Source organism: Rattus norvegicus, chromosome 8 (genome assembly GCF_021556685.1).
Source record: "Rattus norvegicus strain SHRSP/BbbUtx chromosome 8, alternate assembly SHRSP_T2T, whole genome shotgun sequence".
Taxonomy (NCBI): domain Eukaryota; kingdom Metazoa; phylum Chordata; class Mammalia; order Rodentia; family Muridae; genus Rattus; species Rattus norvegicus.
Window position 1 is genome coordinate 55,634,551 of NC_141541.1, and position 26,723 is coordinate 55,661,273.

Consider the following 26,723-nt stretch of genomic DNA (forward strand, 5'->3'; position numbering starts at 1 on the left):
TGTATGATGCTCTGTGTTCCATGCTGCACATACATACCTTTCAGGATATCTAGAGTCCCATTGATGACTCGTCCATCCCAGCCAACGTCTGTTTCCACTTCCATTTCTTTCCCCTTCTCTGCCTGCTCATCCTGTCTATTGTCATCTATGCATCTCCTCATCATTCATCAGTCACCATTCTCTCCTGAGGTGGGTAGAAACCCTGTGGTTCCTCCATGAATGTTCTGTTCATGGTAGCATATCGTCCTCATCACCCCGTGAGGTGCTGCTTTTGATGTGCAGTGTCCCTGAAGTCCCTTGTTGCACTCGGACTTCGATTACTCCGTTTAAAGGCTCTATTCTAGCCTGTTTATTTTGCCCTTCCCCATTTGTTCCACATACAGGATTTTGTGTCCTTTCCCTATTTTGCTTTTTTTTTCTCTAACCGGTGTTCGAATGAGGTTTTTTTCTAAATGCACCCATACCTGCTTGTGTGAGGATTCCTTTAGGGTGTATAGCAAGAAATGGTGTCTTAGGTTTCTCTAGAGTCACAGAACCTGTGGGTAGTCTCTATATAGTAAGAGAATTGGTTGATGACTTACAGTCTGTAGTTCTACTCTCCAACAATGATCATCAGCAGCTGTGAATGGAAATCCAAGGATCTAGTGGTTGCTCAGTCCCAGGAGGGAGGCAGGCAGGCAAGCATAAAAGAAACTCTTCCTTCCAATGTTCTTATGTAAATCTCCAGCGGAAGGTGTGTCCCAGATTACAGGTGTGTACCACCAGGCATGGGTCTGGGACATGCTTTGTCCCAGATGACCTTGAACCCAGAGATCTCCTTGCCTTAAGCTCCTGGGATTCATAGCCACTTTGCCTCAAGATCTCCATACCAAGATCCAGGTTAGAAACTTGTATCTCCCAGCCTCAAGATCAGGATCAAAGGTGAGCCTTCCAATTCTGGGTTGTAGTTCACTCCAGATATAGTCAAGTTGACACCCAGGAATAGCCACTACAAATGGCGTTACTGGCCATAGAGTATGCACACTTCAAGTTTAATTGATAGAATCTGTGCCCAGTGCGGATTATTTTAAACTTTCTTTTAGGAAGTATTTTCCCCATTAATCATTTATTCACTTTACATCCAGATCACAGCTCCCTCTCCCTGTACTCCACTCATGTGGTCCCTCCACGTACTCCTTCTCTTGACAAGGCAGCCCAGTTAGGGAAACAGATCCACAGGCAGGCACCAAAGTGAGGATAAATCCCTGCCCCAGTTGTTGGGTAACTCACATGAAGACCAAACTGCATATCTGCTAAATATTGTGCATGGGGGCTTAGGTCCAGCCCCTTTATACTCTTTGATTGGTGGTTCAGTCTCTGGGAGCCCCCATGGATTCAGGTTAGTTAACTCTGTTGGTCTTGTTGTTTCTCAGTCCTCTCCCCAACTCTTCTATAAGATGAGCTCTGTCTAATGTTTTGCTGTGGGTCCCTATCTCTTTTTGTCAGCTGCTGGGTAGAGCCTCTCAGAAGACAGTAACACTGCTAGGCTTCTGTCTGCAAGCATAGTCAAGTATCATTAATAGTGTAAGGGACTGGTTCTTGCCCATGGGATGAGTCTCAAGTTGGGCCACTCATTGGTTTTCATTCCCTCGGTCTCTGCTCTGTCTTTATCCCTACAGTTCTTGTGGGCAGGACAAATTTTGGGTCAGAGGATTTTTGGTGCGTTGGTGTCCTTAGCTACAGGAGGTGGCCATTTCAGGCTCCACATCCCCCACTGCTAGGAGTCTCAGCTAGAGTCACCTCATAGACTCCCTGAATCCTCCCCGATCCTGGGTCTCTGGCACATCTAGAGATATGCACATTCCTCCTTGATTTCTCCTTCCTACACATGAGTCCCTCCCCACCATCGGAACTTCTTTAGGAACAAAGTTGAGCCAGATGATCTCAGAACAGAAGTAAAATGCTCTCCTCACATCCTCCTGTGTTCCTGGAGTATTCCTGTCTGCCAGAGTTTTTAAACATAACTTTTTATTACATGGTTATTGATTTTCTCCCTCTCTGATTCTCCACTGTCCCTGTCTCTTCTGTCCCCGCATGTACTTCGAAGCTGTGGAAGAGCCCAGAGAGGGCAGAGGAAGGAGGGTGGAGAGGTGAGGGAGAACGCACCCTGGATGGAACCCAACTGGTGTAGCAGAGACCACTAGCTCCTGTCCCAGCTAACTAGGGCTAGAGCAAGTTTATCTAAAAAGACGTTAAAAGCATAGCCTTTAACCTGCTTCTGCTGGGGCTGCAGTGTGGGCCCCACCCACTTCTAGCCAGCTGTGGAAGCAAGTGCCAGCCATACTCTTGGTGCACTGAAACTTGAGCGGAGAGACAGACAGGAGAGTCAGAGGGCCAGAATCTGATCCTGTGTCTCAGTACTACTTTTTTGCTGGAGTGAGTTTCTTCAGTTTTATATCATCGTTGAGAGAGACCATTTTATTTAGCTACATAGCAGATCAGGTGACAGAACACTTTCCTAGCGTCCACTAATCATATAGGATGGAATATTCTGAAAGCTTAACAGAAAATTCATGTTTGGGAGATGCCTGGTGCTGCTTGCTAAGATTGATTTTCGTTCGAAAATGTCAGTGTCTGTTGCTGTTCCTGCAGGTGGCCCCCCTGCCTCCTTGTCGCCAGAGCCCTTCAGTAGCTCAGGTTGGGGCTGCATCTGTCCCCGCAGAGCTTTCCTTTCTGCCAGCAGAAAGCTGGTTTGTTTGGCTGACAGATGGGGTTCCCCGCTTTGGCCCGGATGCACCTAGTTAAAGGGTTTCTGTTCGAAGCCTGCAGGGGAAGCCCAACTCCATATAGACCCCTGCTTACCAAGTTCCCTTCATGGTCACGTAAAGCAGTGAGGAAGTTTTTAATTGACATCGTCTACTTTTAAGAGGGCATAGTATGGGTATCTTTGAGAGGGCTCGCTTTGTCTTCTTTGAAATGTCAAGCTCTCAGTTCATTGGATGAGGCAGTAGGCTCACCTTTGGGCAGGAGAGACATCTATTATTGTAGTTTATCTTTTCCAATCTGGGTACATTAAGATCTTCTTAAAAGCAACAATCCCACAAACCTATACACAGTCTAAACCAACGCTTGAACTGCTTGAGTGATAGGTATGGTTAAAATAACAGTATTTAATGCCCAAAGCACATCAAATTTAGGTGAAGAGGATGCATTCTGCATAATGCCTGGAGATGTCTCATATGGTGTGGTTACCTAGCAACAAGTGGAAACTGTATGAAAATGAGGCGCTTATCTGTTTTTGAAGTGGGTGCAATGAAACTTATTACGCCAGCCTGCTTTGCTTGGCATGTTATTAAAATCACAGCTAATGTGGAAAGAACTGGAGTCTGTTCCCATTCGATACAGAGGCAGTGTTAAATACAGCTACTGTAAAATGTCAATGCTTTGATCAGGAAAATGAAACCCACAGCCTCCTTAAACACTCAGCATTGAGATGTTAGAAACTGATTTGCATTATGGAAGATTTATTAATAATGAAGGAGCTGACAGGATCTGTAGTGGTGACTTTAGAAGCTGCTTGTTATTCAGATTTAAAAAAAAATGCAGGGAGCCATTTATAGTTCTGTCCATAAGGGTAGCTTGGGAGAGCTCCGGATCTCATGGCCAGCTTGTATTTAACTGTCTGCTGAACGTATCGATGGATTCTAACCGCAGCCTTCTTAAGTTTGTTGAATTTGCTGAACTCCGATGTATGGGCTGGATCCATAGACGTTCTATTTTTATTTAGCGGCCTTGAAACAAGCTCTGAATCTTTTATTCTAGATACTGCCTCACACTTTGATGGAAGCAGAACGCTCATCTCCCTTAGCATTGCTCTTGTTTGTGTTTTAGAAGAGTGAGTTTTACCCTAGGCCTGCCCTGCCTTTTCTTTGTCTGAAGTTCATGCAACTTCGCATTGAAGTCTTATTTCACACTTTATAAAAACAGAAAGTCACACCTAGAACTCTACCAAAATATCCTCTCTGGTGGCTGGATATTTTAACATGAGCTCACACCAGCTCTCCCATGGAGGAAAGAAAGTTCATGCGCTTTCTGTGCTCATCAAACACCTGTGATGACACGCAGAAATCTGGCACACAGGACCCAACTCTGTCAGTCGTATCCTGACATTACTTTGGGGGTTTGGAATGTGTTTCTCTGTAGCAGATGGAGCTATTAGTTAGCCGAGCTATCTTGAAGAATTGCTTTCCCAGGTAATCAGCTCTGCTCATTTAGGATGTCGTTTCCCTACCTCGATATGTCAGCTCAGGAAGCAGGAATGATTAATCGTTGCAAGTGGACAGTGGGCTGGAATAACTCTGTGAGGGGATCCAGCCCTGGTGTCCCCTGTACAGTGGGGACTTCAGAGTGCTACGTGGCAAAGCGAACAAGATGGAAATGATGACCGGGGTGCTTCCTGAAGCTTACCTGTCACTGTATAGAGTTGCTGTGGCAACCTGAAGATTTGCAATTCAGAGGCAGAGTAGAGCGAGACAAAATCTTAAGTCATGGCTGTCATTACAGTGGAAGGGGTGCCACCAACACCTGGCAGTCTCTATTACTTCAAGTTGTCTCTTTTCACACTCTGAGGAATAAAATGCATAAAAGATTAATATGCATAGTAAACCTTTTGGTAAAATATGTATGCGTTCTGCATTTCAGATGAGTGGAAACTAAGAGTTCCACTCTTATTAGTTAATAATGTGCAAAATGGAGTTTCGGTCACAGTGTCAATGGTAAGAACTGGGAACCAAGAATAAACATACCAAGATGTCTTCTCAAGTTAAAAATCAAAAGAATGAATTGCTGTCCCTTCTGGAAATGCTCACAGTGTCTCCTTTGTGATCCACAAGGAAAGTTATGAGGCTGCTCAGATCTAACAATAGGTAGTTTTTGTTGTTGTTAATTTTACTATTTTTTTGTTTTGTATTTTAATTTCCTCTTGCTAAGTAATGAATATTTTAAGTTTGTCCAGGTGCAAGTGTAATCTGTGGAGATGACTGTTACAAGATTACAGTGAAGGATTCTCTTTCAAGGGGGAAGTCAACAAAGCCACTGTCATTTGTGCATGCTCTGTAATTTTACTGTTTAATGGAAACCCAGGATCTAACATTGAACTCATATCACAACTTCTATCCTTTGGTCTTTACCAGAACACTGGAGGCTGACGCCTGCCTATGTCAAGGCCCACATAAGTTTTAGCTTCTTGTTGCTGTTCTGGGTTATCTTTCCTGTTTGCTGTATTAAAATGCACATTTTTTATATGAGGAGGCCCAGCTTTTAGCATTTTCAAGACTTAGTGTATTTAGTAACCAGTTTTCTCTTCTTTGCTTTTTTCTTTTCTCCTTTAGACAATGTTTTGCAAGTGTATTTTAAAAGCACTTCCAACCAACTTTGAGTTTTCTTTTGAAGATATTTCTGAGTGTTAGGAATAAACACAGTGGCTAAAAACATGATGGTCAGTTCCTGACAAGTCTGGAGTTAAATCTAGAGGGCTGCTGTTACAAAGATTTGAAATATTTAATATTAAAGATTGGCCTCTAATTTTTCTCTCATCATTTTGGAGGTCAGATCACGCTGACCATTCACTTGTAAAATGTTGCCTTTGTATAAGGACCAGGATCCAGAAATCTGGGTTATGGTTAGGAGGCTGAGAAAACAAATAGATGTGCTGAGCTGCCTCACCTGCCTGATCGCTTAGCTGCCATGGGCTTGCACAGCTCCGGGCCGCTGATCTGACCTTCTCCCCACCATGGTGGTGTAATTGGAGTCAGCATTCTTGAAGATGGAGCCTTTTATTTTTGTGGCTTTCTGGGGAGTTGTAATGCCTACCTGCTTTTCCTTTTAATCAGATGTCTGAGAGCTACAGCTTCGGGTCAAACGAGCATATTCACACCTGGTTTTTACCGGGTTTTCAGAAACTGGAGAATTAGGTTTAAACGGAAACCTATTCTGAATAGTCCCATTTCAGTCAATGGCCTGCCTGCATACATCTCTCTCCAGCACTAGCTGGGCTTAGAGAAGGTATTGACACCTGTAATTTGTAACACAGTTAAAATTGTTTATCTGACCTGCACACACCTGCAGTCAAGGGGAAAACAGCTTATTTTTAAGTTTAGCTGTGGAATTTTGCTTGTATGCCCAGATGTCCCTTAATTCATTTGGTAGAAACTAATAGCAGTAGCAAGATTTTAGAGTTAATTGGCAGCTACTAGTGGAGAGTCCTGTGAATGGGCTGGAGGAACACCCTCAGGGCACAGGCCTGCACGCAGATGTGTGACAGAGCACTAATTCTGAGTTCACATAATCATCGTACAGAAATATTTAAGATGGGGCTCTATCAAGTCTCATCTGTTGAGACGTGATCCTTTTGTGTCTGGCAGGCCTCATGCAACAAATTTTCTTTCTTTTAAGTGATCCCTGAAGCTGTCAAGTTCATTTGAGCGAACCATACTTGAGGGAAACATGTACAGTGTCTCCGGCGGCTGCGGCGGCAAGCTGCTGATGACATTTTTAGAATTAGAATTTTTTTCTCTTCCCCCACCCTTGGAGAAACTGAACTTTTATTTAAGCTCCCTGCTGTTAACATTGGAAAGAAAAGTTATCTGTGCCAATGTTTGCCCAAATGGAGGAAAATGTTTGCATTCCGTATGCAGTGTTCATAGACTTGATGAGTTGAACAGTTTGGCACCGCTGGTGAGCATGCCTGCTTGGGGTTCTGAAGGGCAGGCAGAGATGGTGTTGTGAAGTTCTGCAGCGACTCTGTAACGTGTGCTTGCCCAGCTCTGTTCACTCGGGTCAGGCTCTCACTCAGAACTGACTAACATGGACTTGAAGGTCAGTTCTTCAGACAGAGATGTCTAGGTGGCTAAACATTGGTGCCCAAAAGGACATCACTTTTCTCATTTACTCAGGGTAAGGTGAGTTCAAACCCTGGATCAATCTCATTTTTCTTGGCAAGGTTGTGTGGTGAAAGGACCTTGAGTGTTTCCGATTTTGGCTGCAGTAATGCCAACTTTGCCAAGATGCATTGTGGTCTTTAACCCGTTCACTCTGGAAGTTTGCACCAGCAAATTCATCTGTAACATGTTGTAGACTATCTTATTTTTAAAAAAAAATCATTCTGAGGCTAGGGATGTAGCTCGCTTAGTTGGCAATGTGCTTGCCTACTATGCATGAAGCCTAGGGCCTGTAACCCAGCACTACTATCTACCCTTGGTTCATGCGCATATCCCAACCCTTGTAAAGGGGAAGCAGGAGGATCTGAAGTTCCAGGTCATCTTTAGTAACATAACTGAATTAAGGGCTAGCCTGAGATACATAAAACCTTGTCTCAAAATAGAAAGAAAACCAGAAGAGCATAATTAAGGTATGTGTGTGTATGTGGTGGTGGCGGGGGGGATAGCCAGATGTGGTTATACACACATAGAACCCTAACCCTGGGGAACGGAAGCAAGAACTTTATGAATGAAAGGCCACCCTCAGCTACACAGTGAGTGTCTGTCTCAAAAACAAGCGAACTAGCATCGCCCAATTGCACTTTCACTGAACAAAATAAAAATATTTCTATATGCAAGATAGAGGTCAAGGAATAAAACATGTCCTGTCCAAAGTACATGTACCACTGAGAGATATTATGACAGCAGTGGGGGATTCTCTGATAAGTGTATAACAAATAGGGTAGACAAGAATCCGAGTGACAATAATTTGCTCCAAGACCTGTGCAAGGCGATTTAGGAAGATACACTTTTCTTTGGCCTCTCTCCTGCAGCATCATTGAATCAGGTAAATGATTCTGCTCTGGCTTTGTTCATCATTGGTAAGCCAAGAAGAACATGGCATGGGTCATTAAGATTTACAGCTCAAATGTAAATAATTCAGGACCCACAAACAATAATTAAAATCCAACTGTGGTACCGTGTGGCATCCGGTCCTCTGGGTCCCTTTGAGCGGGAACCTCTTCCATTTTGGCTGGAGACCTGTCCATCTGGGTACAGATGGTTGTAAGAGCTTTTTAATGACCTTTTCTAATGCCGGTGAACGTGTCTTTGGATACCATCAGAACCGATGGATGAGGAGGAGATAAACGGCAGGGTAGTGACAGCTGAGGGAGTAAATGTCCTGAATTTGTTAGACATCTGTAGAAACATGCAATTTATTGGGCAGGAAATTGTAAACAAAGCAGACTGCACCAACTATCAACACACCTGTGACACCCTGGGATGCCAGCTCCATGAGTGTAATGGCAACTTTCAGAGTTCGTGCCTGGAACAGCCTGTTGAACACTGCAGGAGTGCCAGCGCCCTTGGATGCTTCCTTTGCACATGGGGCCAGAGCTTGGCTGGCAGTATCAAGCAGTCGAGGACATGAGGAATTTCAGCCATCATGGGGAAGCCAGGTCTTAGTTTTCTGCTGTGCCTAGACTCTGTGTGATGATCTCTTGTGTGGCCTTGTCTTTGTGTATTGTGTTGCTGGGTGCTTAAGGCTCCAAAGAGCTCGAGAGTTGCAGTGTAGGACCTGGCCATGTTTCCCCTTTGAAGTTCTCCAGGTAATTCTCAAGCACACATCTGTTGAGAAATACATCTCATCTGTTATAAATACATCTCTTGAGTATTTCAAGGTGACCCTGGAGAGGATGAGATTCCTAAGGAGGCCATGGGAAGATACTATGGCTTTAGCATTCAAAAAAGCATCTCATCCTGTAGATAAGTATCCTTCAGGACATGGGCACAGTGGAGATGCAAGTGCTGAGGATGAAAATGTGTTCCCTTGATGAATCTGTAGAAGAGCCAGCCGAGTGACGCTGGGTTTGGATGTAAGCCACTTCTTGAGTCTCGCATCTGCTCCTAGCTCTGGATCTTCCCATTTAAGGTCCATTCTGTCATCATGCTCACCCAGTTTAACTAATCAGATTATTGAGTCTCAGAGGCTCATTTTCAGGTTCATGGTCAAAGATTTCTTAATTCTCTAGAGGATTCCATTAATTTCCTCCTTTAAAAGACCAGATGGGGTATTGGCTTTATGAACCTGAACACATAGCTTTCATTAACAGGGAGATTTTTGCAAACTGGAAATCTCTGGTGATTGCAATTTATAATTATGTGACGTAAGAATTCGAAAGGGATATTGTCTGTTTATGGTTTGTACTCTTTAAGGCAAAAAGGGGGTGTAGCAAAGGGATCCCCAGGAGACATTTCTTGGATGTTTTCCTGGGGTTGCAGAAGGCGGGATAAGATGTCTGTTGCCTGGAGTTCTCTGTGACTTCCTGAGTGTGAGAGAGTAAACATGATGAGGAGGAAGCCAGGCAGCAGGGGACTTGGTACCCAAGCCCAGCCAGTGGGAAGAGTGCTTGGAAATCATTTCAGAACCAGAGAAACAAAACTAGCAAATGGAGAGTGCTCCGGCGAACAGGAGGGAAGTCTCTCAAGATAAGATCTCCAGGCATGACTGTGGGGTGGGACATGTGGCCAGCAGCAGGCACAGCAAAATCAGATGCTTCTCCGACTTTTTGTTAATACATTCATAATTTCACCCATTATTTATCCTGTCTCTTACCTTCGGAAAAAATCTTCACTGGGCACTCACTTATAGGCCCCAGCTCCCCGTGCCTTCTCCTTCCCTCCTCCTGTAATATTTGTATTCTAAATTATGATTGAATGGGTTCCTGAATCTTTTATCTTTAGTAGATTATAATGTTGTATAGTTTATGTAAATATTTGTCTGGAGGTGCCTTAAGTACTTGCTCCCGTAAAGGCTCACATCTGAATTGTTTTATTGCAGTCACTCTGTTTAAATTAAGCCCTAATCTCTTCAATCCTATTGTCAAGGCCTCACTCTTGGCTTAGGTTTAATGGAGGTAAAATTTGGTTAGCTCCTTCATGTGGTATATTTAATTTGATTTTTCAGGTAGTGATAAACATTGGGGTTTGGGCTATTGGTTCATTGGCATTAATATGTAAAAGCCTTGATCTCAAGTATGGAACAGTTTAATGCACTTTGCAGCAGAAATGTTTTTAGATGTATAATGTGGGGTGTGTGTGTGTTGATTCTGATTCTGCTGTGGCTCTCAGCAGAAGCAAACCCCCAAATGCCTCACGCTTTCTAGAGGCTAGCATTTGTTTCTGGAGTCCTGGAAGGTAGCAGTTTGATTTGTGCCTTTCAGTTCTCATGTTCTGTAGGAGTTTTCTAAATATAGCAGTCTCAAACGTGAATAGATCACATGATGCAGCAGAGACTCTACTGTCCATTCTTGTTTAAGCTAATAGTCCTACCCATTTGGACATGCCATTCCTCTCACGCCTCAGGGCTATGATGTTGAAAGACTTTTGTTTTTTTCTAATGGATAACAAAAGCATACAAACCCAGCCACTACAGTGTAAATGACTGGCGTACCCCAGGACTGGCAAGGCAAGTGTTCCCCTAAGATCTTACTTTAATGCTGCAGTGAAACCTTCCTAGTGCTCTCAGATAGTTGAGGAGGGCAAAAACATTTCTTCATGCCAATCCAATGTGTTTGCAAGTCATTAGTGCAGTTTCTTGCTCATTTCTGAACTAGATAGTGAGTCAGAGCCATGTCAAGGTATATGGTAAGAGTACCTACAGCATCTTTTTTAATACAGATGTCCTCTGCTTTAAGACTTGATGTACTGACATCTGAGCTGTGCCTGCCAGGGATACTCCAGTTGCTTGAGCACAGCAATGAATGACTTTGCAAAGACTCACCACAAATTTCCTATATACAGAGAGCACCCTTCGTCATGTAATGCATGATTCAATTAAAATGTTTTGATTTGCGTTTAAGTTAGCAGGAATTGACTATCGAGGTAACATAACAGTTTAATGAGCTGCTGGGGGGAGATTGTGCAGTCTCCAGCCAGCCGCTTATCAAGTGAGTTGAGATCTGTTTCCCCCTGATGGTTTAAGAAAGACAGGTACTGGGCCATGTGCTTCCTTTAGTGTTTCCTTCTCCCCTGTGTTGCTGTAAACACACTGACGTGTACAGCCTGAGTGATGTTTACATGTCTCTTTATACATAATAAATGGCCACCGCAAAGCTTCTCAACCCACTGCAAATGCTTTTGAGTATATTGTTCTAGAAACTCCACCCCCATCTCATCTCTGCTCTCTTATTAAATCACATTCCTCATGGCTGACATGATTCGGTCTAAACAGTAACTATTTTAGTTTTCAAAAATATTAAAACATTGCCCAGATCATTTTCTGATTTTATTACTTCCCTATTTTGATGCCCAGGGTTGAGCCCAGGGCCTTGAGCATTCGAAATATATGCTGTACCACAAAGGTACACTTTAGCCCGATGGTATTTCTTCTACTAGCTTTTCTTATTTATTGTTTGCCTGGACTTTTTGGACTGTGAGTACAGAATCTACCCCCATCCCCGGCTCCTCCACCCCACCCGTCTGTAATCCTTGCAGTTAAGCAGCATGAAGTTGGTCTGTGGCTATACAGAGGAGCCGAGACTCCTGCAGTATCATAGGACTCGAGTTACGCACTGAATCTGAAAATAAGGAGTTTAGTCCTAGTGCAGAACAGAGCATGTGCTGGGGTCCTGGAGTACAGGGTGAATTTAAATAGTGTGGTGTGCTTTTATCTGTGCTTGTTGCTCTAACTGTCTCTGCTGCTTAAATACTGATAAGGAACAGCTACAAGAATACTAGATGTGATTTGTGCTCCTCGAGCTTACTGTTACCCGGCAGATTTATGCATTCCATGTTGACAGTGTGAGCAGTTCGCTTCATATCAGGCTTTAGTGACTCTGATGGGCAAAAATAGAAGCATTATTGTTTCATATTTTTTTTTACTCTGGAGATTTAATACAAGAAAGCAGAGGACAATTGGCCAAAGATGCACAGCTTTGAATAGGATTCTTGCTTTTCACAGAAATGTGTCTTTGATTATCTCTTCATAACTGCATGACCCAGAGCTAAAATTTTCTGTCAGGGTCTTCGGTGGAGTTGTGTATTAGTGGCGTGACTTGGCATTATCGTCTGAGGTACTGTGCCATGGCACTACTTAAAATGCTCAGAGACATGCAACTGGCACGGCAGATAAGAGTGGACGGAAGGGCTTCACAAGCTGCAAATTGCTGCTGTCTTACCAACGTTTGTGTTTGGGGGCTCCATTATGTAAGAAAAACAGTGATGCCTGGCTAAGTTCTTCAACGCTGAGATCATTCTGGCTTTTTCTTACATGCAGTTTCTCCCCCCTCCCCAAAATCTACCCTGTTTCTTTCACTTGGATTGGAATCATAGTTTGATCATTGTTTATATTTTTTCTTTTCCTTTTTTAAATGACAAATCTGTTATGACCTATTTGCCTCCTCTGCTAATTTCTTTTGCACGGGTCTCTGCTCATAACTTTTGAAAGCTCATAAGCGGACTCTTGAATGCCACACGCTGAGGGTTGAACTCTTTGTAGAGAAAGAGTGCAAGGTACATAAGCGTAAGCAACAATTGGCTGTCTGCAGACTAAAATTGCTCTTCCGGGTGTCACCTTGTTAGCTCTCCTGGGAGTTATTTCCTAATAGCACCGTGAGGTGGAGGGAACATTCCACTTGTTCCCAGGTGTGAAAGCAGGTGTGAAAACGATCTGAAAGAGGTTAAGAGATGTTTCCCCGAGTCACTGCAGCCACTGTGTGATTCAGCTGGGATTTGAAACCATTTTTCAGGCTCAGAATTTCTCCTTCATTTTCACTGTGTTAGAAGAGGTGTAATTCGGCCCCGGTGCAATTCTGAAGCTGAAGTTCCCTTTAAAATTCAGATCTTGTAGGGAATCCTCTTTATTAGAGGATAACTGATGTGTAAAGAAAGGTCACCTAAGTGAACCCACTTAAAGCAGGTATCAGAAACTTCATAGTAAATAGAGACAGAGAGAAGCGAATTAAACTTTACTGTGCTGAGTGAATCCTGAAATTAAAAATGTTATTTTATCTTATATTTAGCAACACTGAAATTTTAATCCCACCTCTGTGTTAGTTCTTACACCGAGTCAAGAGGTGATTGTTCTCAGGGCAGTTTTCCTGACCCAGTTGGGTGGTGGAAAACCAACACAGCCCCTGACTTAGTCTCTTTTCCTGCTGCTGTGAGACGTGACCTGACAAAAGCAACTTAAGGGAGAAGGCTGCGCTGGCTTACAGTTCCAGGCACAGCAAGCATGTCAGGGTTGGGAAGGCTGCAGCTCAGTGGAGGAGCGAGCAGTGCAATGAATGCCAGAGCTTCCCAGTTCAGGGCTCCCTGCCCAGGGAATACTCTACTCACAGTGGATGTGTCTTCTCACCTCACCTCGGTGAGCACAGTCAAGACCGTCTTCCATCCACAGGCCATGTCTTACCCTCAGGTGGCACGTGTAACTCCAGTGTGGTAGTTAGCCCCTTGTGAGTCCAGCCAGCAGTGTGGTCTTGTTCCGAAAATTTGTCTTGTCCTACATTCTCTAGTTCAGAACCGAACCTGCTAGAAGGCTGTGTTGTTCTGCTCCTATGGAAATGTGAATGTAAATCACTAAGAAAGCACACTCGGTCTAATAACAATTAAAAAGATTCAAGCCGGGGCTGGGGATTTAGCTCAGTGGTAGAGCGCTTACCTAGGAAGCGCAAGGCCCTGGGTTCCGTCCCCAGCTCCGAAAAAAAGAACCAAAAAAAAAAAAAAAAAAAAAAGATTCAAGCCTGCTTTGTAAAGCTGCTTATAAAAGCAGGTTCAGTATTTGTTTTTTAAATTACTGGTCTGCTTCATAAATTTGTTTACAGGCTTCCTCATTTCAACTTATTTTAGCCTCAGAATTGTCGGGTCCCCCCGCCAAAAAAACCAAAAACCCAGTGGGATTAAACTAGAACATTTCCGAGCTTCATGCTAAAACCTTTTGGCCTGCTGTAAGTTTTATAATCTTTTCTTAAATCTTATAAAATATTTAATAAAATATCAGATAGTCAAGTAAAGGGGCCTCAATTTCTTCCTTTAGTTACTGTATTGGAGCTCTTGTTATATTTTAATTGACTTTGCATTTTATCAGATTCTGGTCCCGTTCACAGAAATGCACCTTCAGGAGTTCCCACTGGCCTGTGAAGGTCTATGATACTAAAACCAACAAGGACTCAATGACTGCTTACAGCAATGAATTCTGTCCCCACGATTTTTCCAAAATAGAATTCTACTTCCTTGGACCAAAAAAATAATTACACCTGTGTTTTTTTTTTTTTTTTTTTTTAATTTCTTAAGGGGACAATTAAGTCAGACTTTTTGGAGTCACCAGTGAGTGAGACTTCTCTGTTGTGTTACGTGACATGACAGATCCTGTAATGGCCATCCCAGTTGTTAAGCATATTCTGCTGTTTATTAAGCCGAAAAACGTAAACCTTCCCTATCATTCCGTAACTAAATATAGCCCTGAAATTTTATCCCAAGTCAGGAACATTGTCCAAATCGGCTTTGATGTGTGTAGGACAGTGAACAGTCATCGAGTGGTACAGATTGTGTTAAATGGGCCTGAAATAATGTTCAGGAGAGAGAATCACTTTCTATTCTTCTTGACACAAACAGTTTGTCACACACATGCGTCCCTCTCCCCATCTTGTTAGCGTAGTTGTTACACTTTCTATTACAAGTTTTATTTAAATCGTCTAGTTTTCCTTGATTAGGTTTACGTGAATACATTGCAATTACAGACAAGGTATTATTAATATATGCAATTAAACATGTAATTAATATGTGTAATTACACAGTTAGAGGCGTGCCAGAGCTGGGCTCTATGCTAATTTATTGTCTAGTTATTGCACATGCAGAAACAGGGCTTTATGTGCGTGGCACTTAACTCCCACTGTAAATCCACAGTGCTCTGTCATCAGAGTGTGAGCCTTTTCATGTGAGTTCAGGAAATCATTTTTATGGTCATGCAAGCAACTGGATTATGGTTGTCCTTTGCTGTAGCTATAAGAAATAGCCCACCCAGAGAATCCACAGAAGAAAGTTGGTGTGAGTGCATGGCTTAAATGTTTGTGTATTTAATGTTTTCATTTCCTTGTTATGTTCAATCTGTTAAATTACTTTTCCCCCTTGAACTCTTAAGCCTTTGGTTACTTTCTTTCTTTTCTTTCTTTTTTTTTTTTTTTTGGTTCTTTTTTTCGGAGCTGGGGACCGAACCCAGGGCCTTGCGCTTCCTAGGTAAGCGCTCTACCACTGAGCTAAATCCCCAGCCCCTCTTTCTTTTTTTTTAAATCCCAGAAAGTACTTTCTATCTGTCTGTCTGTCTATCTATCTATCTATCTATCTATCTATCTATGCCATCATTAGCAACTGGAGTCTTACCCATCTCATCTTTGATCACCTATAGTTTTGTAAGTAGACTTGATCTACTCTGCTTCCCAGAAATTCTATGACTTCCTCGATCTGTTCCCAGGTCTACCTCTTGACTCTGTTTCCATTTTTTTAGGAAAGAGTTCTGAATTGAAACTGTGGCAAGAAAAGAAAAACAGCCATGTTCTCTACCATTGTACAGAACTGGAGGGGGGGTGGAAGCTACCCGAGAGAGTTCGTATCTGAGAAGTAAGAGAGGCAATCAAGGTTGGCACTTGGTTGAGTATAGGTGCTGTCTAATGAGCTTTGCCTGTGAGGGAGGGACTTCACATGGTAACATGAGGCATACTTAGGCATGACACCATTAGTGTGCAAAGACTACCTGGTCGTAGTTCATTCCAGTGTGCTCAAAACATGCAATGTGCTGTTTCCAGTGTCTGGTTAGGGTGTTGAGGATGGTCCAAGGGCTGGCTCAAGAGTTATATAATTTTGATATAACGGATTAAGTTGATATACTTCCCTCAAAAAACATGAGCAATGAAGTTGACTGCTGTCTGAGTAGGCACGTTTCCAAGGGGGACCTGGGAACAGATGCGTTGTCTGTTCTGAGTACACTGGGATCCGTCCATGCTTTGCTTACAGACCCCCGTCTGTCTGGTGCACTCTGCCCTCTAAAAGCTTCCTGAATTGCTTTGTAAACAAGGCAGCTACTACAGCTGCAACTGTTGGAGTTGGACTTTTGCCAGCTTGAAATTTATCCCTGCCCCAATGCTATATATCTGGGAGCAGGAAAAAAAAAAGAAGAGAAAAAAGAGAAAAGAAAGCACAGGGAAGCATTCGTTGAAAAAAAGACTGTGTGGAAGGTAAAGCAGTGAAGATCTCTTGAGGCTGCAGGCACTTTCTGGACTATTTTGACTTTTTATTCTCTGCCACCGGATCAGGTTTCAGCTCTTCTCGTGCTTTCTTTGCACCACTTACTCAGTTGGGCCATTGCTTCATTAAAAACCCATCATTCCAGTGTCCTTTATCTTTGGGCTTCCCTTGGCTCAAGAGTACTAGAGTCAGCCCTTGAGTGAATGAATGGTGATTGTTTTTCAGAATTTCTCCCTTCAGCATGCCAGTGTTTAACAATTAAGAAAGAAAAGGAAGAAAGCAGAAAGGGATGAAGTAGGGAATGGGACTTCTTAAGAAATCTTGTTTTCGGATTGTCCTACCTGGCAGTTGCTTCAGTGGCTGTGCGCTGCGTGGATTACACGTCCCTTTTGTGTGTTACAGAGCGGTGTTGAGTGCCTTCTCTGAATGTCAGAATACCAGTGTCTTTGCAAAAATTGAAGTTGGACTGTGCTTTATTATGTCCTCGGCTTGTTGATGATGTTGGCGCTTAGCCGCTTTCTTCCTGCCTAGCTATTGAACTCCCCTGCACAGGTGCGCTCCTGTCCGCCTCCCCGTAGACGAGGATTTAAAGTTCATTGCTCATCTCTGTGTGCACTTAACGCTGTTCAGGCTGCTGCATTGACCTCTTTGGACTGGCGATGTAGACATTGTGCAATTAGGGTTGGCGTTACCGATTTTGTGTGCTTTTAGTTTGTTTCTCATCGCCGTATTAGAGCTAAAATCATTTCATTTTAGTAGCCGCAGAAAGCACAAAATGTTGAATTTCCTGCCAATATTCTTTTTTTGGAACAACATCAAATGTAACTTTTCTGCTGGAATAAGTATTTTCTGGCCAACATCGTTTCCTTCCCTCAGCTCCCATTGGCTTCTTTTGTCACAGGGTTTCAACTGTCCAGGAACCCGGTCCACAGAAGAAGGATGACTTAACTACCTTTCTGGAGTAGAGTTGGTTATGGATAAGGGTTTGCAGTAAGAATGTGTGGGCTCTCCGGCATGTAGTACTCCACAGTAAAAGGAGGATTAAGTCACATTCCCTGGAGCATCATTGGATGACTCCTTCCCATGTCCTGAGACTTTAGATCTCCCACCAGCACAGTTGTGAACTTGCCCACAGCTTTTGGCCACCCCACATGAGTGCTGGCCTGCACAGCAGCACAGAGAACCAGGCCCTCATTGATTTATGCCTTTTGGTTTCAGTCCCAGATCTTGGATCATGCAAGGATTTCAACTGATGGCTTCGGCCAACTAGCTGTAGGCTAAAGAAGTGAGCTATTGTGTCAGAAGGAAAAATTGTTGTTTGAGGAATTAAAATGACACTTTTTGGGGGGTAGTCAGAGTTACCAATCTAGTATAGGGGTGTTTTTATTTTGTTTTTTAAAGAAAGGCATCATTTGTTTTCATTCTCGTGTAAAGGTAAGAAACAGCCCAACTTCTGTCTGAGCTGTTGCCAGTGTCGACATTACCACCTCCTTTAAGGTTTTCTTTTTTTAAAAATGAGTCCTGTTTTAAAATTGAGTTTGGAACTTGTTGCTCAGTTTGGAGCCCACAGGGAAGGAGAACAACTTTTTAGAAATTTGATAATTAAGGGGCTTATTCATCATTCACACTGGCTTACCACACTGCTCTTCAGTATACAGAGACTAAAATGCCAGGACAGAGTTCAGTTTGAAACAACTTGCTTTCGTAACTGTGTGAGGGAGCCTTGAAACCTTCCTGATGTGGAAGGCCAGATTGTTGGGCACTCGCTGGGCCATATCATGAGCTTTCATAAAGTCAACCCAACCTTTCCATGTTGATATGCTGCCATGTTCCCCTATGGCCCCTTTCACAATCAGTGTGTCTGCCCTTCAGCTTGAAAGATCACAACCACAGGTTAAGGAGCCTGTGGTAATCTAAATGAAAATGGCTCTCATAGGCCCATAGAGAGTGACATTATTTGAAAGGATTAGGACACTTGGCCTTGTTGGAGTAGGTGTGGCCTTGTTGGAGGAAGTGCGTCACTGGGGGTGGGTTTCGAGGTTTCAGAGGCTCAAGCCAGGCCCAGGGGCTCACTTTCCTGCCTGCTGACCCCTCCAGCACCATGTCCGCCCCCCTGCCATTACGCTTCCCACCATGAGGACAGGGAACTAATTTCTAAAACTCTGAACTGTAAGCTAGACCTAGTGAAATGTTTTCCTTCGTAAGAGTTGCTGTAGTCATGGTGTCTATTAGCAATAAAAACCCTAGGAGCTAGAGAACACATTTTTTCAGCCTTGTGGAATTAATGCACAAGCAGCAGTGCATTGAGGTCACTGGCACCATTGGAGCAACTGTTGACCACTAACACTTCATTTGGAGAAGGGTGGTGAATGGGGTCTTTGTGGTCTGTACTGAGGAGTGTGGAAACGGTGGCATGTTGACCTTTCAGTAGACCACTGCACTTGTTCATCGTGAAAGCCAGCAGTCAGCTACAGCTGTTTTAATTCTGTCTAATAGAGGACACTCTTTATATATGTACCCAAGAGTATTTGAGTTTGACTTTATTATTATTATTATTAATTACTATTATTACTATTATTATTATTATTATTATTATTATTATTATTATTTTTATCATGGCTCCTCAACTACGGGGGTGCTTCATACTAGTTACCACCAAACACACAGCTCTCACAGTGATGCCTGTGCCGGTATTCGTCTCAGGAAATGTGACTTTATTTGGCTATATTTAGGCCTCGTTAAACTTACTGCCAATTATCTGTGTTTTGTTGTTACTGTGTTTTGTTTTTAAAAACAAATGTCCTTAAGATTTAACATTCCCAGCGTACTCGGGGTCTGCAGCTCACTCAAGGAGGGTTTGAGTAAGTTTCTTCTCAAATAGAAATTCTTTCTGATGTGACTGAATATATGAATAATGAGCAAGTGTCTGAATGTTTTTAAGGAAAGAAAGAGGAAGCTCTATTTTTAGAGTATGGGGTCTAAAGATACTCTTTATGTTTACATATCAATATGATTTTGGGGGTAAATCTTGATAGGAAAACTATATAAAATTAAAAAAACAAACAAAAAAAAACCAAAACAAAAAACAAACAACCCTACCAGGTTAAACCAAAGCTGTCCCTCAGTGAGGGCGGCTGTCTGAGATACAGGTTGTTACCGAAATCTTTCCCATTTGTGGAAAGGCCTGTCTACGGCAGTAGAAGAATGCATCATCGCACAGAGCATTGCCAAATCTAGATGTGCTTCTCTCTTCCCTGGTCCTAGCCCTCGCCCTCTTTCCTAGGGTTAGGCTGTGTCATGTTACTGGAGATTGAACCCAGGGCCTTGAACATTTGAGGAAAGCTGTAGGAGACCACTGGGGTCTTTTCCTAACTCCGATAATCTTCATTGTAGAGCTCATCAACTCTCTCGGTTTTAGTCATTTTGTTAAAAAAGTGTGTGTGTGTGTGTGTGTGTGTGTGTGTGTGTCTGTGTATCTGTGTGTAGGTCCATGAGGATGCGTGTGTGTGTGTGTGTGTCTGTGTGTGTGTGTGTGTGTGTGTGTGTGTCTGTCTGTGTCTGTGTGTGTCTGTATGTAGGTCCATGAGGGTGCTTGTGTATTTGTGTGTGTGTGTGTGTGTGTGTCTGTGTGTGTCTGTGTATCTGTGTGTAGGTCCATGAGGATGCGTGTGTGTGTGTGTCTGTCTGTGTCTGTGTGTGTCTGTATGTAGGTCCATGAGGGTGCTTGTGTATTTGTGTGTGTGTGTGTGTGTGTGTGTGTGTCTGTGTATCTGTGTGTAGGTCCATGAGGATGCGTGTGTGTGTGTCTGTCTGTCTGTGTCTGTGTGTGTCTGTATGTAGGTCCATGAGGGTGCTTGTGTATTTGTGTGTGTGTGTGTGTGTGTCTGTGTCTGTGTCTGTGTCTGTGTATCTGTGCAGGTCTGTGAGGGTGCCTGTGTCTGTGTGTGTATGTATGTATGTATGTATGTATGTATGTATGTCTTGTCTGTGCGTGTGTGTGTGTGTGTGTCTGTGTCTGTGTGTGTGTGTGTCTGTGTCTGTCTGTGTCTGTGTTGAGTTACAGATGGTTGTGAACGGTCTGAAGTTGCTTCTGGGAATTGCTCTTAGATCCTCTGTCCAAGCACTCTGAACCTCTGAGCTAGCTTTTCAAGTTCCTACTCATTTTCTTTTAAGCATTTGCCTCTCTATATAGGTACTATCATTCTGCATATTTTAAATAAAATATTAACGAATGTTATCCATGCTTCTGGGCTAGGAGCATAGCTTCATGTGGAGTGCACACACTCTCCATGTATACTAAAATACTACCCTGCTGCTGCTGTATTTTTAAATTTGCTCTTCACACTCTCATCCGTGTGACTTACTCATCTTGGTTCATGCGGTTATGATTTTTAATATTCATTGCTATATGCAAAAAGAAATGTAAAAAAAATAATTTGGGTTGCCAGGTAGGTCATTTCTAGAATTTGAGTTCATCTCCAGTGTAAGGATAACATGGGGCCTATGGTTCTGTGTCTCTTCTCCTTTGAAATGTGGAAGAATTTCCCTAGATGTGTGCGGCTTGCTTTAGGCTCCCTTGGCTTTCTTGGATAACGTGGCTAGGTGTGGCATGCGCCTGGCTGGTTTCCTAGGTGCTGTGCGAGGGTTCCATTGCTTCCTGCTTCTGCCATTACTGCTATTGCCTGGCTGTTCCTCTGATCGCAGTGGAAATGTATCCTAGTTTTGGTGTGTATTTCTCTGACTTGTGAGGCCCAGTTTCAATGCACATTTTTGGACCATTTCAGTTTTCTCTCCTGTTATCAGGTTCCCTCTTCTGGTTTTTAGGTCATTTTGTGTTTCCTCCTGATGTGCAGAAGCTCTTCACATTCTGCACACTAGTCTTCCCTTACTTGTGTGCATCTCACGTTTGTGCCTTGTTCTTTTACCCTGTTTACGCTATCTTTTGTTGAACAAAAGTTTTTAATTTGAATGCAGGCAATCTTGGGCTTTTCTTGCATGGCTTGTATTTTTTTGTGCCTCCTTAAAAATCCTCCCTTCCTCCAAGGTCATAGAAATGTCCTCTTTGTGCCTTTTTTCTTCAGAAAATTTCAGAGTTTTTGAGTAACTTGTTCAGCATTTTTATGACATATAGAGTGAATCTCTCTCTTGCTCCCTCTTCCTTCTTTCCTTTATGATTTCTGTTGTCTCAGTGCTACACTAAGAAAAGCTTCTCCCTCCCTCCCTCCCTTCGTTTCTCCTTTTCTGCCTTGAACCTTTTTTAAAGAAATATGGCAGAGAGATAGGGTGGCCCAGGCCTGGAATGCCAGCTCGCCTGGTATATCCTGAGTCCCAGGCTAGCCAGGGCTACAGAGTGAGACTGTGCCTTAAAAAGAAACAAAGGGTTGAAAGAAAGAAAAAGAAAGAAAGCAAAGAGAGAGAAAAGAAAACCAATTTCAGTCTTAAGAATCTGACTTTAGACTTAAGCAGGAGAGGGTTGTAGAAATCATACCAAACCTGCCCATAGATTGACATCCAGGTTGTTACGACCGTATGTAACTACAGCCAAAGTGTGAAAACCAGAGAGTCACAGTGGTGCAGCACTGTTACCTATCTCTAGGTTGTATGAAAATCTCACCAGTTCTTCCCTAATGCCCTTGTGCTTCTCTGGGCTAGGAGGACATATTACACTTGACTTTGTCACTCCCCACTTACCAATCTGTGACCCCTTCTCAGTCTGTCCTTTGTTTTTATCAGCTCGATGTTGTCAAGTACAACTAGTCAGATGTTTTGAACTGTCCACAATTGTTTTTTTCTGATGCCATATAGGTAGATTTTAACTAAACATGATCTGCGTCCCTCTTGGTATGTTTGTTAAATGAAGAATTTGGCTTTCAGTACCATTGGTCCTATGCTTAATTCTGATCCTTTCAGTCTCCTGGTGTGGTGGTTTTAATATGCTTGGCCCAGGGAGTGGCACTATCAGGAGGTGTGGCCTTGTTGGAGTAGGTGTGTCACTGTGGATATGGGCTTTAAGACCCTCATTCTAGCTGTCTGGAAGCCAGACTTCTCCTAGCAGCTTTCAGATGAAGATGTAGAACTCTCAGCTCCTCCTGCATTATGCCTGCCTGGATGCTGCCATGTTCCCACCTTGATGATAATGGACTGAACCTCTGAACCTGTAAGGCAGCCCCAGTTAAATGACCTTATATTGCCTTGGTCATGGCATCTGTTCACAGCAGTAAACCCTAACTAAGACATTAGCTGCAGTGGTATATTAGTCAGGGCTCTCTCAAGAAATAGAATTGATGTGTATATGTGAGTACTTGTGTATGTGCATGAGTGCATGTTAAAAGGGGATTTATTACAGAGGTTTACAGGTTGTGGTCCAGACAGTACAACAACGGTCATCTCCTGATGAAAATGCCATAGTTGTTGAGCCTCTGAACCTGAAATTCTCAGCAGTCCTGATCTACTGCTAGAGTTCTCTCTAGATTCTTAAAGAGAGGGCTTGGCTGAAGGCTACACTGGAATGTTAAAGAAGCAGGTTCTTACCTTTCGCAAAGGATAGATGGACTAGAGTGAGGGCAGGCAGCAAAAGGCAGCAGCCTCATTTTCCTGTGTCCTTTTCTGTGCACGGTGTGACCCAGATTTAGGGTGGGCTTTCCCATTTTGAATGATGTAATCAAGAAATCCTTACAGGAATGCCCAGCTGGCTAAGTTTCGGTTGATTCCAGATGAAGTCAGTTCGACGCACCAGTACTAGCTCTCACAAGTGTGTGCCCCATCTCTTTCCGCTCTGCTGTGTTAGCCTCTATTCTTGGCCATGGTGTTTGCCAAATGGCTTGCTAATCTCACCATCCTTAGCCGGAGGTCTATCAGTGTTACTGAGACACCCATACTTACCTTTTTTATATTGATGTACACATCTGCCTTTATATCTCTGATACAATCTGCCTTTAGGGCTTTGCCTTCTCTGTGCCTACTTGTGAGCACTGGGCAGGTACTTTCACCCCGGTCTCACACACAGACTGTGCTGTCAGATGATGCTTTTTATGAGTAAAACATTTTTGACTCTGTGTTGACCATGCTTTTGACGTTTTCTTTTTCTACACATTCCTCTTTGTTCATACCTCCTGTCCATTTTCCCTGTAGGGGTGCTTTTGCTGTTAGGTTTTAAAGGAGCACTTTGTGTGTTAAGCATGTTATCCCTTTGATAAGATGCAAACATTTATTTTTGTAAATAGGACATTTTCCCTTAGCTGTGGCATATTTTGTGAGGTATCACTTAGATGATGGCGTTTATCTTCCTTCCCCTTGTTGCTAGGTCTGTGCTTCCTGTTTTCAGTTTGTAGCAGAATCACCCGTTTGCTTCCAGGAGTTTTACTGATCCTGGGGAAGTGGGATGGGTTTTATTTTTAAAAGGTTATGTAAAATTAAGAGAAAAGTAGAGATTTTGTGTCTTGACACAAGCACAGCCTTCCCCTTTGTCAGCATCCCCTACAAAGCTTAATGTCTGTTAAAAAGGGTAACCCGCACTGACACCTAATTATCACCCAGGCTTTATGATTTCCTTTAAAGTTCGTTCTTGGACCTTGTATGGTTTGCACAAATGATAGGTTTCATCATTATCACACCAGACTATTTCCACTGCCCTGGAAGACCTCTGACCTCTGACCTCTGACCTCTGCTCCTTCATCCTTCCTGCTCTCCCTTCATCCCAGGGCAACCACAGAAATATCTCTTCATTATCTCTACACAGTTATGATTTACAGAATGATAAAGACACTGCCATTTTGGATTGTCTCCGTTCATTTACAAGCACTCAGGTGTTTTCCTTCATGGCTTGAGAGCTCATTTGCTTTCAGAATAAAGCTGTGGTAAACATCTGTGTGTGGGTTTCTGCGTGGACACAGAATTTCCAATGCCTTTGGGTAAACCTGAGTATGGCTGCCGGGTGGAAGAATGCTCAGTTTTACAAGAAGCCGCCATAGTTGTGGCCGTTGGACCTCCCCACTGACAGTGACTGAGGTCTTGCTGCTTCCCGTCCTTTGCTGCCATCTGTCAGTGTCTTGGATGGGGACCATTTTTAAAGGTGGACATTGATATCTTACTGTTGCAATTGGCATTTGCTTAGTGACATATGATGTAGCCTTTGCAGATGCTTGATACACACACACACACACACACAAACACACACACGCACGCACGCACGCACACACACACACACGCACACACACACACGCACGCACACACACGCACACGCACGCACACGCACGCACACACACGCACACACACACATGTGCGCTGTGTTCCATGGCAATCTGAACATAATGTGAGCTATGAGAGAAGCTCAACTTTGGAGCTTTTTAAATCATTTGTTTTAAACCATTTGTTAAGGTCTTTCCCTTACTGGTAGAAGATATTGCCATCCTGTACCAGATGTAGGCTTTGGCTAGTCTTTGAGCTGTCCTTTTGTGCCACGGTGCAGCATTTAAATCATGCAACTAAGCCACGCTATTATGTGTGTAGTAACTCCATACTATGGTTTAATCTTAAAAAAATTAGTTATTGTTTTTAAATAAACAAATTTCTGGAGAGATAGCTCAGTGGTTAAGAGCTCTTACTGCTCTTACAGAGGTCCTGGGTCTGCCCAGCTCACAACCACCTATAATGCCAGTTCCAGGTGATCCAGTGCTGTCTTCTGACCTCCCAGGGCACATATGTGGTACAATTATTTATATGAAGATGAGCACTCAAACGCCTAGAGTAAAAACAATCCTTAAAAAATACTTGTTACTGTGCATATCTCTTACGTATGTGCGCCAGAATCTGTAGTGAAAGTCAACAGAAAACTTCTAAATCAGTTCTCTCTCACCGACCTGGGTTCTGGAGTTTGTCAGGTTTCACGTTTGTTCAACAAGTGATTTTACCCTCTAAGGCATCTCACAGGCCTGGTGAAGCTTTGCCATGGTTCCGTTGTAGTCAGTCAGTCAATCTTCCCCCTCGCCTAGTCCGTACACACACACACACACACACACACACACACACACACACACACACCTTTTCTTGCTTAGGTTTTCCTAGTAATTATTTTTGAATGCTTAAACAGATTTAGTTGGAGACCAAATCCTTGGCTTCCCCCCTCCAATTTCTTTTAAAATCCTATTTAGTATTGATCACGTTTTTTTGTGTCCATGTCATATCTGCTTAAAAAGAGTGTGCATTTTTTCCCATCTTTTCTTTGCAAGGTACAAGATTTTCACACATACCACAGGCTTTTTAGGAATTTAAAGGTGTGTGTGTGCGTGTGTGTGTGTGTGTGTGTGTGTGTGTGTGCGCGCGTGCGCGCTCGCGTGAGCGTGTGCCCCCTTGCGTGCACATGTGTTGGTCTGTGCTTACACGCGTAGGTATGTGCTTGTGAGTGCCTGCCTGTGTATGTAGAGGCCCAAGAGGATGTCCCGTGTTTCTCCTCAGGCATTCTCCATGTTTATTTTTGGGACAGGCTCTCACTGAGCCTAAAGATCAGGAATTCTGATATTCTGGCTGACCGACATACTTCAGGGCTCCTCCCCTCGCCGGCCTCTCCAAGGCTGGGTTGCAGTCATGCTCTGCCATGCTTAGCTCTTTATGTAGGTTCTGGGGATATGAACTTTGCTCTTCCTGATTATGCAGTAGGTGCTTTACTGACGCTGGAGCCATCTCCCAGGCCCAGGGATTTAAGGTTTATGTGAGGTTCTGAAGTAAATTTGAATTGTATTGTAATTCAGAGCGTCTTCTCCTGTCAGACAGGTGTTCATCATAAGGTCAATGGGTGCGCTGTGGCGGACAGTGAACCCCAGAACTTACATGGAGAGAGGCGTCTGTGTAATTTTCTGGACAGAGGATTCATCAATTTTTAAGAAATGTTCTTTCATCTCAGAAAGATAAAGGCTGTTCCAGGCTAAAGTGAGAAAAAAGAAGGGAATTTAAACACCTCGCAACCCAGAATGCAAAATTGCCAGATATGAAAAGGCAGCGCTTTCTTGGCCACTGCCATCAGGGTGTACTGATTAGGAAATGAAGGTGTCCTTTAATGTTTCCAGCAGCTACAAAGCCTTCAAGGAGTCAGTGTCTACATTGACCATAATGCTGTTTTCTCTCCTCTTTCTTTTAGGTAAGTGACAGTCTAAAGCTTGGTTACTGCAGTATCAAGAACGGATGCGTGCTTAAGACTCCATCCCTGTCTCTGCCGCCATGGTAGTAAGTTCTAGTCTCATGTGTGCTGTGCTGCTGTGGGCAAGGGGCTAACCTGCACAAAGCAAGCCTTTGGCTTTTCTCCATGACTTGTTTTTACATGTCTTTGTTTCTTCTTTTGTTTGAAGTAGGCTCCCTGAAGCTGCTCTGCTGAATTTCAGTGTAGGAGTAGAAAGGCAGGGCTGCCGGTCTCAAGGGGGTGCAGAGGGAATGATTTTGGGGTTATTTGGAACTCTGTACCCCAGTGTTAATTTCATGAAGGTCAACTGTGGCTTTTTCCTTTCCCAATTTTCTCCCTCTTTAAGAAGGTACAGT

At 43.3% G+C, this 26,723-nt stretch overlaps 1 protein-coding gene and 1 long non-coding RNA gene across 10 annotated transcripts in view; one reads left to right on the top strand and one right to left on the bottom strand.

Annotated features, from left to right (window-relative positions):
• The window catches only part of Cadm1 (cell adhesion molecule 1), a 322,470-nt gene that overhangs the window by 76,052 nt on the left and 219,695 nt on the right, over positions 1–26,723 (top strand).
• The window catches only part of LOC102550632 (uncharacterized), a 39,997-nt gene that overhangs the window by 10,842 nt on the left and 2,432 nt on the right, over positions 1–26,723 (bottom strand). For 2 of the 4 annotated variants that reach the window (XR_015627248.1, XR_015627247.1), the window contains exons 2-4: positions 26,022–26,115; positions 13,369–13,511; positions 4,447–4,603 (exon numbers count right to left, since the gene is read on the bottom strand). This is a non-coding gene — a long non-coding RNA (uncharacterized LOC102550632). Of the gene's footprint in view, positions 1–4,446; positions 4,604–13,314; positions 13,512–26,021; positions 26,116–26,723 lie in introns of all 4 variants that reach the window. The other 2 variants (XR_015627246.1, XR_015627245.1) reach the window with 2 other exon arrangements.